At 39.7% G+C, this 18,234-nt stretch overlaps 1 gene; it reads left to right on the forward strand.

Annotated features, from left to right (window-relative positions):
* Tcra (T cell receptor alpha chain) overlaps nucleotides 1–18,234 on the forward strand; it is a 1,796,232-nt gene that overhangs the window by 39,510 nt on the left and 1,738,488 nt on the right.

Consider the following 18,234-nt stretch of genomic DNA (forward strand, 5'->3'; position numbering starts at 1 on the left):
AGCAAACAGCTGTGGCTGGCAGCTGTTGCATTGATGGTGTTGCACCTCGATTATCAAGGCTTTATTTCCAAGGCAACATCCAAACCATGACATCAGCTTGCCAGGTCACTAGTTAGAAAAAGTAAGTTCTGTGGCTGCTGATGTAATCGCCTTGATGTCTGTTGCTAAGAGGGTTTAATGAAAATAAAAATAAAAATAGAACTTGAACACCTATCTCTCTGGGGCATATTGCATTAATTAAATTAACTACTAGTACTTAGTGACCTTATGTGAAGAGCTAATTACTAGGTGATGGCTTTGCATTTTCTTATTTATATAAGAACACAGATGTAAGAAGGGCACTGGATGTGAGGCTCAGTCAGCTCTCTGATAGTATAAGTTCTTTGTCTGGGAGTTAGATTGTCGGTGCAACTGTAAAAGTCCTAGGTGTTTAAATTTTAGAAAGTGTGTTAGGTGTTTGATCCTTATTTTCTTCTCCATAACGCATTAATAGGGTCAGCAAGATAACTCAGTTGGGTAAGGGTTTGCCATGTGTACTTGGCAACCCAAGTTTAGTTCCTGGGATACCCCTAAAGGTGGAAGGAGAGAACCAACTCCCCAAAATTGGAGAATTCTGACATCCACATCTATACTATGTCACATACACATATCCACACACCATTTATATTTATATATATATTTATGTACATATGTTCATATATTAATGACATATATGAATATACATATAAAGTCTCTTTATACATTAAAGAGAAGAAAGTGCATAATTTTTAGAACTGTTGAGGTATTTCCAATGATGTGGTGTTAACTATTATGGATAAAATATATGTTTCAAGCAATAAAATGAAACAAAATAAAACCTATTGTCAATATTTTTGCCTCATATATTTGTTATTTTAGACAATGGCAAGTCTCTTGAATAAATTAGAGTCTATTACCCTGGTTCTCTTTTTGCGTCTTCTTGGCTGTAGCTATTTGACTTTGGTATCTAAATATGCGAACAAGAATATAAAGTAGAGAGATGAAGATTGCACTGATTTAAAAAACTTAATATGTATTTTTAAAAGATTTATTATAAACTTTAGATAAAAATCTACATTAAAGGTTAAGTATATATGCTAAAATATGAATTAAATATGAGTTAAATCTAACATGTATATAATAGCTACATACCTATTCACATGTGCATATATAGATTATTCATATTAAATATAAATTATACATTAAATAAAAACTATATACACTGAATATGATTTTTATACATTAATATATTATATGCTGTAAATATAAACAACATGCATTAAAAATTAATTATATAGTTTAAATGAACATTATCTATTTAATATGTATATTATATACATCATATACAGTAAATATAAACCATGTATTAATTATATGCTTTAAGTGAAAATTATATACTTTTAATAAACCATATATATTAAAATATGAGTTAAATATGATTTAAATCTAGAAAATATGTGTTATCTTCTATATAATATACATCATTTTGTATGTCCTCAAGGACAAGGGATCATGGAACAAGCCCAAGGAACTCTAAAAGATCAGTTACAAAAATGAAAAAAGGGGGAGTTGTATACTCCTTCACCAAAAAATTTTATTTAAAATTTTTTTTTACCTTGGATGACAAGGAACTCTCTGCTGCTGAGCATCTATGGCATCCTAAACTCAGCATTTTTATGCCCAGGTGAAATGGAAGGATCTGCTTACTGACATATAGCATGGTCCTTATCCAGTATTAATATAGGGAAGAAGGCATGTTTGGGTTTTTCTGTGGGGTGCTGAAGGAACATTGTGGCTGCCAGAGCGATTGGTGAGACATGCTGATGCTGGGACAAAGAATGATGCTGACCATGATTTTGCTGAGTGTCCTGATGATGGTGATGGGGAAGCTGTACTGACTCACCTTTGCTACATCCTTCTATATGGTCAAGGCAGAAAGTACTTGTGACCTCTAATAATGTTAGGATTCCCTTGGTCTAGAATGAAAAGCATTCCAAACTGGTGAAGTACACTGCTATGGGTCTAGGTCTACCTATTTGTTTTACTAGAAATAGTACCAGTGCTGGATGTGTTTCTGTGGACCCTCAGACTAGGAAGAAGAATGTCTTTAAGACTGTAGTGCAAATCATTAAGATAGGAATGCCTGTATCTCAGACTGGACAAGCTGCCTTGCCTCAGGCTTTTAGACCATGTGGAACAGAGACTGTGGAAACTGCCTCGAAAAACAACAAACAAACAAACAAACAAACAAACAATCAAATAGAGAAGTTGTTGTACTGACCCTCCTCTTTCCTTTAATGTGACCGGTTATTCAGACTCAACCATGGATTGGTCTGGAAATCAATCCAAAATTGAACAAAAGGAAATTACAGTGGGAATTTGTAGGGCTGGTTTTTGACATTTTCAGAGACATATTTGGAAATTGGCAGCTGCCATGTAAGATGTTATGTTTGCTGTGGATAGAAATGGAACAGGTTTTGGGGTTGAGGTAAATGGGACATCCTGCTTTGCCCCACCTAATCTTTTACTAATTAGGAGTATTATTACCTTTGTTATTGGATATGATTATAAATTCAATATTTCTTGTTTTAATTGTCTTTTGTCCAATTGTGTTTCTGTACTGATTGATGGTCAGTCTGTAATGGTAGTATATCAACCAAGTTTTGTTATGTTTTCTATAAATTTATCTGAACCCTGATATTCTGAAGAAGTCTTACAAATACTGGAAGAATTAGATCATGCTCTGGCAAGGAGCAAGTGTATGGTTGGGCAGATTATTGCTGATGCTGTTGCTCTCATAGCCAGTGCTACTACTTATGCATGAGCTTTGGCACAAGAGGTACACACAGCTAGTTCCTTGGGCTTGAAAGGGTAACCAATGCCTTGAGCATATAAGAAGATTTGGATAGACAGCTAGAACCAAGAATTGATGCATTATATGATATAGTGCAGATCATGGGAAATGAGGTACAAGAAATGAAATTCAGAAGCCATTTGGAACGTCATGCTTGATATCTCTGGATCTGTAGAACTCTAAAAATATATAATTAGAGTCAGAATAACTGGACCAGAGTAAAAAAGGCACCTTTAGGGTATTTGGCATAGTACTAATACTTTTTTTTTGATTTGTTAGTTCTACATAAGGAGGTTGTAAGTTTAAGAAACGCAAAGCCTTTGTCTTTTGATGCTGGTAGCATTGAAAGAGATATTCTGAAAAAGTTACAGGCCATTTTCACTTCATGGTCCTCATTAGCTTCTCTCTTACTGGATGTAGCAGGACTTGATTTTATGCTCTTTTTTAATGGCATGTCTATTACCTGTTCATTTTTTAAAATGTTATTTTGTAACACTTTTTAATTAGATATTTTCTTTATTTTCATTTCAAATGTTATCCCCTTTCCTAGTTTCCCCTTTGAAAATCCCCTATCCCCTCCCCCACTCCCCCTGTTCCCCAATCCACCCACTCCTGCTTCCTGACCCTGACATTCCCCTATACTGGGGCATAGAACCTTCACAGGACCAAGGGCCTCTCCTCCCATTGATGACCGACTAGGCCATCCTCAGTTACATATGCAGCTAGAGCCATGAGTCCTACCATGTGTACTCTTTGATTGGTGGTTTAGTCCCTGGGAACTCTGGGGGTACTGGCTAGTTCATATTGTTGTTCCTCCTATGGGACTGCAAACCCCTTCAGCTCTTTGGGTACTTTCTCTAGCTCCTTCATTGGGGACTCTGTGCTCTGTTCAATGGATGTCCATAAGCATCCACTTCTGTATTTGTCAGGCACTGACAGAGCCTCTCAGGAGACAGCTATATCAATCTCCTGTCAGCAAGCTCTTGTTGGCATCTGCAATAGTCTCTGGGTTTGGTGGTTGTTTATGGGATGGATCCCCAGGTGGGGCAGTCTCTGGATGGTCATTCCTTCAGTCTCTGCTCTGAACTTTGTCTCTGTAACTCCTTCCATGGGCATTTTGTTCCCCCTTCTAAGGATTGAAGAATCCACACTTTGGTCTTCCTTCTTTAGTTTCATGTGTTTTGCAAATTGTATCTTGGGTATTCTGAGCTTCTGGGCTAATATCCACTTATCAGTGTGTGCATATCATGTGTGTTCTTTTGTGATTGGGTTACCTCACTCAGGATGATAACTTACCTGTTCTTTTGAGAGGAATCATCAGAGGTTTTACAGATGTCAAGCAGAGTTACATAAGTTCAAAGTACAACATCTTCCCTAGCAGAAGTTGCTGATCAATGATGGGTAAGATTGTCTTGAAAATCTTCTCAATGTAAGAGAGGCTACAGATACAAGATTATTCACATGCCAATGATGGCTAAGAGTTGTACTTTCCAATGGCAACCTACGACAGGCACAACTTTCTGCTCTGTGATTGATAAAGTGCCTCCTCTAGATAAAAAAGATGGGTAAGATTCTCTCAGAGGGAAGTCCCTTCCGGCCGGCCCACTGCAGCACCGTGGTCCCTGGCCCGGGGGAGTAGGCGAACACCCGCAAGGACCCACACAGGATCTGCCACGGGATCCTAAGACCTCTGGTGAGTGGAACACAACTACTGCCAGGAGGCAGGTTCAAACACCAGATATCTGGGCAGCATCCCTGCAAGAGGGGAGCTTGCATGCAGAGAGTACTCTGACCACTGAAACTAAGGATAGAGCTAGTCTCCCAGGTCTGCTGATAGAGGCTAACATAATCATCCGAGGAACAAGCTCTAACCAGAGACAACTATAACAACTAGCTCCAGAGAATACAAGATGGCAAAGGCAAACGTAAGAATCCTACTAACAGAAATCTAGACCGCTCACCATCATCAGAACGCAGCACTCCCACGCCACCTAGTCCTGGGCACCCCAACACAACTGAAAAGCTAGACCTGGATTTAAAAGCATATCTCATGATGATGGTAGAGGACATCAAGAAGGACTTTAATATCTCACTTAAGGAAATACACTGCTAAAGAGTTACAAGTCCTTAAAGAAAAACAGGAAAACACATCCAAACAGGTGATGGAAATGAACAAAACCATACTAGACCTAAAAAAAGAAGTAGACACAATAAAGAAAACCCAAAGTGAGGCAACGCTGGAGATAGAAACCCTAGGAAAGAAATCTGGAATGATAGACACGAGCATCAGCAACAGAATACAAGAGATGGAAGAGAGAATCTCAGGTGCAGATGATTCCATAGAGAACATCGGCACAACAATCAAAGAAAATGGAAAATGCAAAAAGATCCTAACTCAAAACATCCAGGAAATCCAGGACACAATGAGAAGACCAAACCTACAAATAATAGGAGTTGATGAGAATGAAGATTTTCAACTTAAAGGGCCGGCAAATGTCTTCAACAAAATTATAGAAGAAAACTTCCCAAACCTAAAGAATGACATGCCCATGAACATACAAGAAGCCTACAGAACTCCAAATAGACTGGAGCAGAAAAGAAATTCCTCCTGACACATAATAATCAGAACAACAAATGCACTAAATAAAGAGAGAATATTAAAAGCAGTAAGGGAGAAAGGTCAAGTAACATATAAAGGCAGACCTATCAGAATTACACCAGACTTTTCACCGGAGACTATGAAAGGCAGAAGAGCCTGGACAGATATTATACAGACACTAAGAGAACATAAATGCCAGCCTAGGCTACTATACCCGGCCAAACTCTCAATTACCATGAATGGAGAAACCAAAGTATCCCAAGACAAAACCAAATTCACACATTATCTTTCCACGAATCCAGCCCTTCAAAGGATAATAACAGAGAAGAAGCAATACAAGGACAGAAATCACGCCCTAGAACAAGCAAGAAAGTAATCCCTCAACAAACCAAAAAGAAGACAGCCACAAGAACAGAATGCCAACTGCAACAACAAAAATAAAAGGAAGCAACAATTACTTTTCCTTAATATCTCTTAATATCAATGGACTCAATTCCCCAATAAAAAGACATAGACTAACAGACTGGCTACACAAACAGACCCAACATTCTGCTGCATACAGGAAACCCATCCCAGGGAAAAAGACAGACACTACCTCAGAGTGAAAGGCTGGAAAACAATTTTCCAAGCAAATGGTCTGAAGAAACAAGCTGGAGTAGCCATTCTAATATCGGATAAAATCGACTTCCAACCCAAAGTTATCAAAAAAGACAAGGAAGGACACTTCATACTCATCAAAGGTAAAATCCTGCAAGAGGAACTCTCAATTCTGAATATCTATGCTCCAAATACAAGGCCAGCCACATTCATTAAAGACACTTTAGTAAAGCTCAAAGCACACATTGCACCTCACACAATAATAGTGGGAGATTTCAACACACCACTTTCATCAATGGACAGATTGTGGAAACAGAAACTAAACAGGGACACAATGAAACTAACAGAAGTTATGAAACAAATGGACTTAACAGATATCTACAGAACATTTTATCCTAAAACAAAAGGATATACCTTCTTCTCAGCACCTCACTGTACCTTCTCCAAAATTGACCATATAATTGGTCACAAAACAGGCCTCAACAGATACAAAAATATTAAAAATTTCCCATGTGTCCTATCAGATCACCATGGCCTAAGGCTGATCTTCAATAACAACATAAATAATGGAAAGCCAACATTCACGTGGAAACTGAACAACACTCTTCTCAATGATACCTTGGTCAAGGAAGGAATAAAGAAAGAAATTAAGGACTTTTTAGAGTTTAATGAAAATGAAGCCACAACATACCCAAACCTATGGGACAGAATGAAAGCATTTCTAAGAGGGAAACTCATAGCTCTGAGTGCCTCCAAGAAGAAACTGGAGAGAGCTTATACTAGCAGCTTGAGAACACATCTAAAAACTCTAGAAAAAAAGAAGCAAATTCACCCAAGAGGAGTAGACGGCAGGAAATAATCAAACTCAGGGGTGAAATCAACCAAGTGGAAACAAGAAGAACTATTCAAAGAATTAACCAAATGAGGAGTGGGTTCTTTGAGAAAATCAACAAGATAGATAAACCCTTAGCTAGACTCATTAGAGGGCACAGGGAAAGCATCCTAATTAACAAAATCAGAAATGAAAAGGGAGACATAACAACAGATCCGGAAGAAATCCAAAACACCATCAGATCCTTTTACAAAAGCCTATACTCAACAAAACTGGAAAACCTGGATCAAATGAACAAATTTCTAGACAGATACCAGGTTCTAAAGTTAAATCAGGGTCAAGTTAACGATCTAAACAGTCCCATATCCCCTAAGGAAATAGAAGCAGTCATTAATAGTCACCCAACCAAAAAAAGCCCAGGACCAGACGGGTTTAGTGCAGAGTTCCAGCAGACCTTCAAAGAAGATCTAATCCCAGTTCTGCACAAACTATTCCACAAAATATAAGTAGAGGGAACTCTACCCAACTCATTCTATGAAGCCACAATTGCTCTGATACCTAAACCAACAAAAATAGAGAAAGATCCAACAAAGATAGAGAACTTCAGACCAATTTCCCTTATGAATATCGATGCAAAAATCCTAAATAAAATTCTCGCTAACCGAATCCAAGAACACATTAAAGCAATCATCCATCCTGACCAAATAGGTTTTATTCCAGGGATGCAGGGATGGTTTAATATACGAAAATCCATCAATGTAATCCATTATATAAACAAACTCAAAGACAAAAACCACATGATCATCTCCTTAGATAGGGAAAAAGCATTCAACAAGATCCAACACCCATTCATGATAAAAGTCTTGGAAAGATCAGGAATTCAAGGCCCATACCTAAACATGATAAAAGCAATCTACAGCAAACCAGTAGCCAACATCAAAGTAAATGGAGAGAAGCTTGAATCAATCCCACTAAAATCAGGGACTAGACAAGGCTGCCCACTTTCTCCCTACTTTTTCAACATAGTACTTGAAGTCCTAGCCAGAGCAATTAGACAACAAAAGGAGATCAAGGGGATACAAATTGGAAAAGATGAAGTCAAAATATTACTTTTTGCAGATGATATGATAGTATATATAAGTGACCCTAAAAATTCCACCAGAGAACCCCTAGACCTGATAAACAGCTTCGGTGAAGTAGCTGGATATAAAATTAACTCAAGTCAATGGCTTTTCTCTACACAAAGAATAAAGAGGCTGAGAAAGAAATTAGGGAAACAACACCCTTCTCAATAGTCACAAATAATATAAAATATCTTGGCGTGACTCTAACTAAGGAAGTGAAAGATCTGTATGATAAAAACTTCAAGTCCCTGAAGAAAGAAATTAAAGAAGAGCTCAGAAGATGGAAAGATCTTCCATGCTCATGGATTGGGAGGATCAACATTGTAAAAATAGCTATCTTGCCAAAAGCAATCTACATTCAATGCAATCCCCATCAAAATTCCAAGTCAATTCTTCAACGAATTAGAAAGAGTAATCTGCAAATTCATCTGGAATAACAAAAAACCTAGGATAGCAAAAGCTCTTCTCAAGGATAAAAGTACCTCTGGTGGGATCACCATGCCTGACCTAAAGCTTTACTACAGAGCAATTGTGATAAAAACTGCATGGTACTGGTATAGTTACAGACAAGTAGACCAATGGAATAGAATTGAAGACCCAGAAATGAACCCACACACCTATGGTCACTTGATCTTCGACAAGGGAGCTAAAACCATCCAGTGGAAGATAGACAGTATTTTCAACAAATAGTGCTGGCACAACTGGTTGTTATCATGTAGAAGAATGCGAATCGACCCATTCCTCTCTCCTTGTACTAAGGTCAAATCTAAGTGGACCAAGGAACTCCACATAAAACCAGAGACACTGAAACTTATAGAGGAGAAAGTGGGGAAAAGTCTCGAAGATATGGGCACAGGGAAAAAATTCCTGAATAGAACAGCAATGGCTTGTGCTTTAAGATCGAGGATTGACAAATGGGACCTCATGAAACTGCAAAGCTTCTGCAAGGCAAAAGACACCGTCAATAAGACAAAAAGACCACCAACAGATTGGGAAATTATCTTTACCTATCTTAAATCAGATAGGGGACTAATATCCAATATATATAAAGAACTCAAGAGGGTGGACTCCAGAAAATCAAATAGCCCCCTTAAAAGATGGGGCTCAGAGCTGAACAAAGAATTCTCACCCGAGGAATAGCGAAAGGCTGAGAAACACCTGAAAAAATGTTCAACCTTCTTAATCATCAGGGAAATGCAAATCAAAACAACCCTGAGATTCCATCTCACACCAGTCAGAATGGCTAAGATCAAAAATTCAGGTGACAGCAGATGCTGGCGAAGATGTGGAGAAAGAGGAACACTCCTCCATTGTTAGTGGGATTGCAAGCTTGTACAACCACTCTGGAAATCAGTCTGGCGGTTCCTCAGAAAATTGGACATAGTACTACCAGAGGATCCCGCAATACCTCTCCTGGGCATATATCCAGAAGATGTCCCAACTGGTAAGAAGGACACATGCTCCACTATGTTCATAGCAGCCTTATTTATAATAGCCAGAAGCTGGAAAGAACCCAGATGTCCCTCAACAGAGGAATGGATACAAAAAATGTGGTACATTTACACAATGGAGTACTACTCAGCTATTAAAAAGAATGAATTTACGAAATTCCTAGGCAAATGGATGGACCTGGAGGGCATCATCCTGAGTGTGGTAACCCAATCACAAAAGAACTCAAATGAAATGTACTCACTGATAAGTGGATATTAGCCCAGAAACTTAGTATAGCGAGATATAAGGTACAAGATGCAAAACACATGAAACTGAAGAAGAATGAAGACCAAAGTGTGGACACTTTGCTGCTCCTTAGAATTGGAAACAATCACCCATGGAAGGAGTTACAGAGACAAAGTTTGGAGCTGAGACAAAAGGATGGACCATCTAGAGACCACCATATCCAGGGATCCATCCCATAATTAGCCTCCAAATGATGATACCATGGCATACACTAGCAAGCCTTTGTTGCAAGGACCGTGATATAGCTGTCTCTTGTGAGACTAGGCTGGGGCCTAGCAAACACAGAAGTGGAACACAGTCAACTATTGGATGGATCACAGGGCCCCCAATGGAGGAGCTAGAGAAAGTATCCAAGGAGCTAAAGAGATCTGCAACCCTATCGGTGGAACAACATTATGAACTAACCAGTACCCCAGAGCTCTTGACTCTAGCTGCATATGTATCAAAAGATGGCCTAGTTGTCCATCAATGGAAAGAGAGGCCCATTGGTCAGGCAAACTTTATATGCCGCAGTACAAGGGAATGCTAAGGGCCAAAAAATGGGAATGGGTGGGTAGGGGAGTGGGGGGGGGATGGTGGGGCGGAGACTTTTGAGATAGCATTGGAAATGTAATTGCGGAAAATACGTAAAAAAAAAAAGATTCTCTCAGAGGTGGATCAACCTAAGACAGGCCATGAGTGCTGAGATTCATGTATCAATGATGGGTAAGGTCCATACTCCTTAAAGGGATGCCTAAGACAGGCACAGTCTTTTATGCACCAAAAGCTGAGACAGCTTTGGCTTGTATAGATAAAAAAGGGGGACATGTAGAGAGTACTTCCAGAGTTATCTTTGGCTGACTTCTTGCTTGTGATTAATCATGAATTAGTCTGCCTATATCTGTCTTTGTTTTTAATTAAGACTTGTGTTATATCCTGCTAAGTTCCTCCACTTAAGCATATGTCTTTGAGAGACTGTCCTAGCTTGAAGGAAATGGCCTAAGTCAAACATAGATACTCTGTACCATAAACTTGCCATGTAAGCATTTGTGACCATTGTTTATCTTTCTGGAATTGGTCATGCTTTGCTGCTTGCCCTTAAAAGACACTGAGAAAGTAAACTTGCTCACTGGTGTGGTATTAACCAGCAGCCCTCCCATAGTCTATCTGCCTTTCCTATAATCATCCTCATTCCCCAAGTCATGGTTCCTGTGTTGACTGACTGGCAGACTCCCATAATATATGAGCATTTGCTCTCATGCATACCTGTGTACCATAAATCTTCTTGGTATACACAGAGTCCAGAAGAGGGTGTCAGATCTCTTGGAACTGGAGTTACAGACAATTCTGTGCTACCATGTGGATGCTGGGAAATAAACCGAGGTCCTCTGCAAGAGTAGCCAGTGCTTTTAACCATTGAACAATCTCTCCAGTCCCTTAAGGTTATTGTATTTTTATTTATTATTAACTTATTTATGATACATACAGATTATATATGCTATGAGGTACCATGTTATGTTTGATATGTGTATATTTTATGTAATGTACATATTTGATTGTACATTTTACCTCCTCCTCAAATATTTATCATCTCCTTATGATAAAGGATTCAAAATGTTGTGTCCTAGCAATTAAGAAATGTGTTTAGCAGCTTGGTGTCTATTGTGGCTTGGGCCCAGGAGTCATTTCTCCTGTGCTATGCCTACTGAAGGCAGAGGAAGGTCAGGGTCATCTCTCCTGTGCTCATGTCCTCAGGGCTGACTTGCCTGCCCTTCCCCCTGCTACTAGGGCCAGTTATACTCTGTTGCCCAGGCATGGTACAGGGCCTGCTCTCTGGAGTGCTGTAGTTGGCAAGGGCCAGCAAAGAGATTATTCTTGAATGTTCTTTTATGTGTGTATATTTTATTTGACTTTGATCTAGAGAAATAGTGTTTTTGTGAAAGAGTTTGGTATAGATCCTCCTGTTCTAATTTTAGGCAACAGTTTCAGAGGTATGGTGCTCTTCTTTGAAGTTTTGGTAGAATTCAGCAATAAATGCATCTGGGCCAACAACCAAAGAGCAAGCATTGGCTGGACCTAGGCCTCATGCACATATGTGGCAGATATGCAGCTTGGTATTCATGTGGGTCTCCCAACAAGTAGAGGGAAGGATCTCTATTTTGTTGCCAGTCTGTGGATCCCATTCCCCTAACTGGGCCACCTTGTCTGGTCTCAGTAGGAGAGGATGTGCCTAATCCTGCAGTGACTTGATATAACAGGGCAGGGTGATACGCAAGGGGAGAGGCCTACCTCATCTCAGAGGAGAAGGGGAGAGGGGAATGGGAGGACATACAATTTGAGGGGGGACTGGGAGGAGAGGGGGGCCTGATATTGGGATGTAAAGTAAATAAATAAATTAATGAAAAATGCACCTGGACATTTTTTTCTGTTATGAGGTTTTACTTTATTCATTATGATTTGTTTATTCTTGAGCAATCCATAGATGTATACAATGAAGTATGATTACAGAGTTCTATACTTCCTCCTCCAATTTCCCTTGTATCCCTCAACATGTCCTTCCAACCTTTGATTGCTTGCTTGTTTTCTTTTTCTTTCTTTCTTTCTTTCTTTCTTTCTTTCTTTCTTTCTTTCTTTCTTTCTTTCTTTCTTTCTTTCTTTCTTTCTTTCTTTCTTTCTCTCTCTCTCTTTCTTTCTTTCTCTCTCTCTCTCTTTCCCTTCCCTTACCCTATCCCTTCCCCCTTCCCCCTCCCCCTTTCTCCCTTCTTCCCTTCCCTTCCCTTCCCTTCCCTTCCCTTCCCTTCTCTTCCCTTCCCTTCCTCTCCCTTCCCTTCCCTTCCCTTCCCTTCCCTTCCCTTCCCTTCCCTTCCCTTCCCTTCCCTTCCCTTCCCTTCCCTTCCCTTCCCTTCCCTTCCCTCCCTCCCTCCCTCCCTCCCTCCCTCCCTCCCTCCCTCCCTTTCTCCCTCCCTTCCTCCTTCCTTCCTCCCTTTCTTTTGAGAAGCCACTAGGTTCATTAGGTCTACATATAAGGACATGATTGTAGACCATCCACTATAGGATGGAAAACCCACTAGTAGCCTTACCCATGATTTTCCCTCTCCCAGAAGGTATGAATGTTTAAGAGCTCCTCAGTAAGGGTATAGGTCTGAAGAGTACCTTGCCTTGTCTATTGCAAGATTTTGGCTGGCTTGATCTTATGCAGATATCTGTAATTTCTGTGCACGTATGAGAACAATAGCCATGTCATGGGTAGAAAAGAGAATTTCACATCATCTCTCCCCATCCTCCAGCTCTTCTGAGATGTTTCCTGAATGTCTGCATGAAGAGATTTGATAATCCTGTCCTATATAGGATTGAACACTTAATTTTTTAAAAATATTTTTTATTATTTAGGTAACTTTCCTCATTTACATTTCCAATGCTATCCCAAAAGTCCCCCACTCCCCTACCCACCCACTCCCACTTTTTGGCCCTGGGGTTCCCCTGTACTGGGGCATATAAAGTTTGCAAGTCCAATGGGCCTCTCTTTCCAGTGATGGCCGACTAGGCCATCTTTTGATGCATATGCAGCTAGAGACACGAGCTCTGGGGTACTAGTTAGTTCATAATGTTGTTCCACCTATAGGGTTGCAGATCCCTTTAGTTCCTTGGGTACTTTCTCTAGCTCCTCCATTGGGGGCCCTGTGATACGTCCAATAGCTGACTGTGAGCATCCACCTCTGTGTTTGCTAGGCCCCGGCATAGTCTCACAAGAGACAGCTATATCTGGGTCCTTTCAGCAAAATCTTGCTAGTATATGCAATGGTGTCAGCGTTTGGAAGCTGATTATGGGATGTATCCCCGGGTATGGCAGTCTCTAGATGGTCCATCCTTTCGTCACAGCTCCAAACTTTGCCTCTGTAACTCCTTCCATGGGTGTTTTGTTCCCAATTCTAAGAAGGGGCAAAGTGTCCACACTTTGGTCTTGGTTCTTCTTGACTTTCATGCGTTTAGCAAATTGTATCTTATATCTTGGGTATCTTAAGTTTCTGGGCTAATATTCACTTATCAGTGAGTACATATTGTGTGAGTTCCTTTGTGATTGGGTTACCTCACTCAGGATGATGCCCTCCAGGTCCATCCATTTGCCTAGGAATTTCATAAATTCATTCTTTTTAATAGCTGAATAGTACTCCATTGTGTAAATGTACCACATTTTCTGTATCCATTCCTCTGTTGAGGGGCATCTGGGTTCTTTCCAGCTTCTGGCTATTATAAATAAGGCTGCTATGAACATAGTGGAGCATGTGCCCTTCTTACTGGTTGGTATATCTTCTGGATATATGCCCAGGAGAGGTATTGCAGGATCCTCTGGTAGTACTATGTCCAATTTTCTGAGGAACCGCCAGACTGATTTCCAGAGTGGTTGTACAAGCTTGCAATCCCACCAACAATGGAGGATTGTTCCAGGGAAAAGCCTCGAAGATATGGGTACAGGGGAAAAATTCCTGAATAGAACAGCAATGGCTTGTGCTGTAAGATTGAGAATCGATAAATGGGACCTCATAAAGTTGCAAAGCTTCTGCAAGGCAAAAGACACCATCAATAAGACAAAAAGACCACCAACAGATTGGGAAAGGATCTTTACCTATCCTAAATCAGATAGGGGACTGATATCCAATATATAAAAAGAACTCAAGAAGGTGGACTCCAGAAAATCAAATAACCCCATTAAAAAATGGGACTCAGAGCTGAACAAAAAATTCTCACCTGAGGAATACCAAATGGCAGAGAAGCACTTGAAAAAATGTTCAACCTTCTTAATCATCAGGGAAATGCAAATCAAAACAACCCTGAGATTCCACTTCACACCAGTCAGAATGGCTAAGAACACTTAATTTCTTGATCTCCATACTTTGACCAGTTATACATTTTTCATTAATCTCTGCTTAGTACAAAAAGAAGCCTATCTAACCCATGTGTAGAGCAGGCTAGCTCTATGGGTATAGCCAATTATATTTAGAAGGCAATTTGGCACTATGATTAGTTTTTTAATTTATATTTTAATTAGGTATTTCTTCATTTACATTTCAATGCTATCCCAACCCCCCCCCTTCCCAGGCCCTCCCCCCCACTCCCCTACTCACCCACTCCCACTTCTTGTCCCCGGCATTCCCCTGTACTGAGGCATATAAAGTTTGCAAGACCAAGGGGCCTCTTTTCCCAATGATGGCCGACTTCTGCTACATATGCAGCTAGAGACACGAGCTCTGGGGGTACTGGTTAGTTCATATTGTTGTTCCTCCTATAGGATTGCAGACCCCATTAGCTCCTTGGGTACTTTCTCTAGCTCCTCCATTGGGGCCCTGTGATCCATCCAATAGCTGACTGTGAGCATCCACTTCTGTGTTTGCCAGGCACCGGCATAGCCTCACAAGAGACAGCTATATCAGGGTCCTTTCAGCAAAATCTTGCTAGTGTATGCAATGGTGTCAGCGTTTGGAGGCTGATTATGGGATGTATCCCCGGGTATGGCAGTCTCTAGATGGTCCATCCTTTCATCTCAGCTCGGCACTATGATTTTTTTTTGTATACATATAAGTATTATTAAATGCTGTGTTTTAAAATAATCTAGTTAAAATTTTAAGCTAATAGTCATTAAAACAAGCTGCTGTTGAAGAATGCTGTCTTAGGGGGTGACTTCGCTGGCTGTTGGCTTGGGCTTCACTTGTATATTGAGCACATAGTCATGGCGGAAGGATGAGCGGACGGTGCGATTCATCAGCGGCTGAAGAGGGCGGAAGTTGTCCACCATTCTTTTCTCTCCTCGGAAGTGAAAAGCAGGGTCCGAAACTGCTCAAGCTGGTCCATCCTTTCGTCTCAGCTTGGCACTATGATTATTGAGCAAATCAACAAGAGCAGGTTTCCCTCTATGGCTCATGATCTACCCAGTTATGAGCCATTTGTCTACCAGGGTTATAGTACCATAACTGAAATTCTTTCCTGCAGAACAGACATCTAGTCAAACCAGAAATTTACTACTTATCCCACAATAGTAATAACACTATTACACCAAGTGATACATCTTTCTTGGAGGGTCAATATTGTAACATGCAAAATCCAGCACTGGATAAAACCACTGATATTTTTTCTCTCCCACCATCCTGACTTATTTATTAAAGCACTGTAAAAGCTATTCAGTAAGGAATAAGGCTTTTCATCATTTTGAGATTAATTTCTATATCTCTTCTAGCAATATTTTCAGCAATAGCAACTTACCATCTAGTTATGGAATGGAACCAAGGGCAATGCCAGTTTATTAGTGTTTGTTTTGGACCTTTGTCCTCAAGGAACATAGGAAGATATCTCAGGCCTTGTACTGTTATAGTTGAGCTCTTTTTCAACTCTTGTACTTTGAAATTATCTTATTAACTAGTAAGTTTTGATAAAGTTTCTTTGTCATAAATCCTCAGATTTGGCTAATCCATCCACTACTTCTTCCTTATCACCCTGTTCCCAACCCTCAATTAATTCTTTAACCCAAGGTATACCCTCACTTCTTTCATGTCACATGTGCTCCACAATTCCTTTGATTATATTTTAAAGATAGGTTGTGAGATAGTAGACTTCAGTATAGCTTTTCACATGACTGTTCTTTGTGTTAGCTCTCTCTACTAACCCCTGATTACCCCATGTTTCTTCATGTTTGTCTTAATTAATGTTCTACTGCTGTGGTGAGACACCATCAGGGCCATGACAACTCTTACAAAGGAAAACATTTAATTGGGGTATGCTTACAGTTCCAGAGATTTAGTCCATTGTCATCATGGCAGTGAGCAGAGTGGCATGCTCACTGAGCAGACATTGTCATGGAGAAGTAGTTGAGAGTTCTATATCTGAATCTACAGGTAGCAGGAAGAGAGATAGCCTGGCTTGGGTTTTTGAAACCTCATAGCCCATCCCCATTGACACATTTCTTCCAACAAGGTCCCATCCCTAGTCCCTCCCAAGTAGTGGCACTCCCTGATGACTAAGCATTCAAACATGTGAGCCAATGGGGGCCATTTTTATTCAATCTACCACAATGTTTAAAAGCTTTTCCACCCCCTGAATTCTATTCTACCCTCTTTTACCCTACAATTTATTATACCCTCTCTATTAATGTGTTTTCCCCCTCAAAGGTCAATTTCTGGTTTTCACTTCTGTTCCACATATACTAAACAAAAGGTTTAAAACTAAGAGCCTCATATAAGAGAGAATGTGAGACATTTTTTTTCTTATGAGGTCTGATTTGCTCACTTTGTATAATTGTATACCATCTATTTACCAACAAGAGTCATTATTTTATTTTTCTTTACAGCTGACGAATACTGCACTATTTCTGTCTATATACATCTGTCTGTCTATCTATCTATCTATCTATCTATCTATCTATCTATCTATCTATTTATCTATCTATCTACCTACCTACCTATTTATCTAATCTTATTTTTCTTACCCATCCAGTTGGTGAATATCTATCTATCTATCTATCTATCTATCTATCTATCTATCTATCTACCTATCTATCTTATTTTTCTTATCCAACTAATTGTTGATGAACATCTATTTTGCTTCCATTTTTTAAGCTATTGTGAGTTTAGCCTTGACGAATATGAATATGCAAGTAAGCGTTCCTATAGTAGGATATAATAAACTCCTTTGAGTATGTGTACAAGAGTTGTACAGAAGGGTCATATGTAAATTCTATTTCTGGATATTTTAAAAGGATTTATTTATTTTTATGCAAATGGATCATTGCCTATGTAGATGTATGCGTACCTTAAGTGCTTGCTGCTTGTAGAGGTCAGAAGAGGTTGTTGGATCCCTTTGAACCGGAGTTACAGATAGTTGTGAGCTACCATGTAGGAGCAGGGAACGGAATCAGGTCTTTCACAAGAGTAACAAGTGCTCTTGACAGGTAGAAGAAAGCATATCTCAGAGGAAGATGCTGTTGATACTACTGAGTGAGAACAAGAACTACATTCCAAATAAAAGCCTATTAAGTGAGCTTTATTTACCATGCATAGCATTGACTTTCCAAAGTGGGATTAGAGAGTGTAGTGTGGGCTAACTTTTCAGGCCTCCTTTTTTTAGTGGAAAATGTATAAACTGGGGATTTTGTAAAATAAGTATTTTGAAAGCAAATTTTATAGAAGCAGATGGCAAATTAGATTATTTGATAGATCATCTTGGCAGAACATCTCAAGTTTCTTTACAGAAGACCTTATCTTACTAGGGTAGACTACATATGGGTCAAGCTCCAATTCAGAATTAAAACATCTCAGGACTCCTTGGCAGAATACCATCTTATCAGGGTGAAGAATGCAGAGTCAAGCTTATCCTAAGATGAAATCAGAATGGTCTATCAGTGCAACCAGGAAGCATATGATTAACAAGGTCTGCTTTAAAGATGAAGGAACTAATATCCCTAGAATGCAAATGGTCTCTAAAAATTGGAAAAGGAAACTGAGCTTTC

The sequence above is a fragment of the Mus musculus genome, chromosome 14 (genome assembly GCF_000001635.26).
Source record: "Mus musculus strain C57BL/6J chromosome 14, GRCm38.p6 C57BL/6J".
Classification (NCBI taxonomy): Eukaryota; Metazoa; Chordata; class Mammalia; order Rodentia; family Muridae; genus Mus; species Mus musculus.